The sequence below is a fragment of the Schistocerca americana genome, chromosome X, assembly GCF_021461395.2.
Source record: "Schistocerca americana isolate TAMUIC-IGC-003095 chromosome X, iqSchAmer2.1, whole genome shotgun sequence".
Taxonomy (NCBI): domain Eukaryota; kingdom Metazoa; phylum Arthropoda; class Insecta; order Orthoptera; family Acrididae; genus Schistocerca; species Schistocerca americana.
The window spans coordinates 954,791,968-954,795,217 of record NC_060130.1 but is presented as its reverse complement, the minus strand read 5'-3'; positions in this window follow the sequence as shown (position 1 = coordinate 954,795,217).

Here is a 3,250-nt window from a genome sequence, read left to right as displayed (position 1 = left end):
GAATCTTCAAGAAATCCCATAGGCTCTCACTGAAGAATGGGAAGTTATAATACAGGGTGAACTCCGTAGTCTTTCTCCATAGAGCATGCCGCGTAGGTGTCACGCAATGATGGTAATGATAAATGCTCACGGAAAGCATCCAGGATGACGGGATAGTATATATGCTCAGCACGTGGGGGCCCTTACACTACCTCTTCCTATATTTGTACCACTTTTTGTTCAATCTTTTTCAGATGTTGGAGCTAAGGAGAAACAAACTATCCCCCCCCCCCTCCCCCCCCCCCCCCCCCACACACGATGTTTTATATGCTTATTGATTCCCTAACTGAATTTCATTCAATTCTGACACTACAATTAAGTAATAGAATCCAGTGCGTTGTCCTCGATGGTGAGTGTTCATCGGAGGTGATGGTATCATCTGGAGTGCCCCAGGGAAGTGTGGTAGGTCCGCTGTTGTTTTCTATCTACATAAATGACCTTTGGATAGGATGGACAGCAGTGTGCGGCTGTTTGCTGGTGATGCTGTGGTGTGCGGGAGGGTGTCGCCGTTGAGTGGCTGTGGGGGGATTCAGGATGACTTGGACGGGATTTATGGTTGGTGTAAAGAATGGCAACTAACACTAAATATAGGTAAATGTAAATTAATGCAGATGAATAGGAAGAGGAATCTCGTAATGTTTGAATACTCCATTAGTAGTGTGGCGCTTGACACAGTCACGTCGATTGAATGTTTGGGCGTGGCATTGCGGAGCGATATGAAGTGGGACAAGCATGTAATGGCAGTTTTGGGGAAGGCGGATGGTCGTCTTCGGTTCGTTGGTAGAATTTTGGGGGGATGTGGTTCATCTGTACGGGAGACCGCTTATAGGGTGCTAGTGCGGCCTATTCTTGAGTACTTCTCGAGGGTTTGGATCCCTATCGGGTCGGATTGAGGGAGGACACAGAGGCGATTCGGAGGCGGGCTGCTAGATTTGTTACTGGTAGGTTTGATCATCACGCGAGTGTTACGGAAATGCTTCAGGAACTCGGGTGGGAGTCTCTGGAGGAAGGGAGGCGTTCTTTTCGTGAATCGCTGCTGAGGAAATTTGGAGAACCAGCATTTGAGGCTGACTGCAGTACGGTTTTGCTGCCACCAACTTACATTTCGCGGGAAGACCACAGAGACAGTAGAGATTCGGGCTCGTACAGAGGTATATAGGCAGTAGTTTTTCCCTCGTTCTGTTTGGGAGTGGAACAGGGAGAGAAGATGCTAGTTGTGGTACGAGGTACCCTCCGCCACGCACCGTATGGTGGATTGCGGAGTATGTGTGCAGATGTGTAGATGTAGATGTAGATGAATGACTGTTTCCACTTTGCTTTCGCACCTGTTGGACATGTCATCTTTTTATATGTAAACGATAGGTGATGTAATGATTTTTTTTTGTGCACTCAATTTTGAAAGGTGAAAGTATAATTTGGTAACATACGCAGTCCTCAATTATTGCTCAGTGGAGTACGGCAGACGCCTGAATTCATTTTATTTTGAGCAGTGTACTTATGGTGTCGTCCGAAGAACGAGGACCCAGGGCAAAAGTGATACCTCACGACGGAACCACTAGTAAGTACAGTCGCTGCTAATGCAGCAACGAATGAGAGACGCCGACGCAGACACGTCCTCAAGAGGTTCCATACGACCCCGCTGCTGGAAGAGCACATGTCCGAGTAAAGTGCGATTCAGCCCGACTCTGCAATCATCGCTTGCGACGACAGCGTTGTCTTACTTCAGATCCAGCAGCGATAGTTGTATTAGAAGTCAGAACTTATAGCAAATTTTATAGTAAATTGTACAGCGAAACGAGACCATTATTCTGTATTGTATCAAAGTTAGTGTTCAGCGACAACAAAAAAAACATAGACATTGCTAAGGACATGGTTTGTTTCCAAGCTAAGTATTTTAGATTGTTCAAAAGTTAATAAAAGACAAAGGCACTCCGTCTTCAGGTCACAAGTGGCCCATCGGGACCATCCGACCGCCGAGTCATCCTCAGTTGAGGATGCGGATAGGAGGGGCGTGTGGTCAACACACTGCTCTCCCAGTCGTTATGATGGTATTCTTGACCGAAGCCGCTACTAATCGGTCGAGTAGCTCTTCAATTGGCATCACGAGGCTGAGCGCACCCCGAAAAATGGCAACAACGCATGGCGGCTGGATGGTCACCCATCCAAGTGCCGGCTATGCCCGACAGCGCTTAACTTCGGTGATCTCACGGGAACCGGTGTATCCACTGCGGCAAGGCCGTTGCCCAAAATTTAATAAAGTGATCTAATATTGTGTGTGTCGTATAATCTGCTCGGCCTCCTCCAGAAGTAAAACTAGACTTGATAGGACCCACCACAGTGTCGACTCGAATGTCTCAAGTGTTCTTTCGTCCTGCACTACATTATTAGTGTGCTTCTACAGTTCCAACACAAATAAAAGTTAATTAGGAATGCTAGAATCTTTCACGCAGGAGGATCGTACAAACATACCGCCGTTTGAGTCCCGTACATATTCCCGTATGGAGGACATAGTGATAGACATCCCTGGGGTTGTGAAGCAGCTGAATGAGTTGAAAATAAATAAATCGCCAGGTCCTGATGGGATTCCAGTTCGGTTTTACAGAGAGTACTCTACTGCATTGGCTCCTTGCTTAGCTTGCATTTATCGCGAATCTCTTGCCCAACGTAAGGTCCCGAGCGACTGGAAAAAAGCGCAGGTGACGCCTTTATATAAGAAGGGTAGAAGGACGGATCCTCAAAATTACAGACCAATATCCTTAACATCGGTTTGTTGCAGGATTCTCGAACATATTCTCAGTTCGAATATAATGAATTTCCTTGAGACAGAGCAGTTGCTGTCCATGCACCAGCACGGCTTTAGAAATCATCGCTCCTGCGAAACGCAATTCGCCCTTTTTTCACATGATATCTTGCGAACCATGGATGAAGGGTATCAGACGGATGCCATATTCCTTGACTTCCGGAAAGCGTTTGACTCGGTGCCCCACTGCAGACTCCTAACTAAGGTAGGAGCATATGGGATTGGTTCCCAAATACGTGAGTGGCTCGAAGACTTCTTAAGTAATAGAGCCCAGTACGTTGTTCTCGATGGTGAGTGTTCATCGGAGGTGAGGGTATCATCTGGAGTGCCCCAGGGAAGTGTGGTAGGTCCGCTGTTGTTTTCTATCTACATAAATGATCTTTTGGATAGGGTGGATAGCAATGTGCGGCT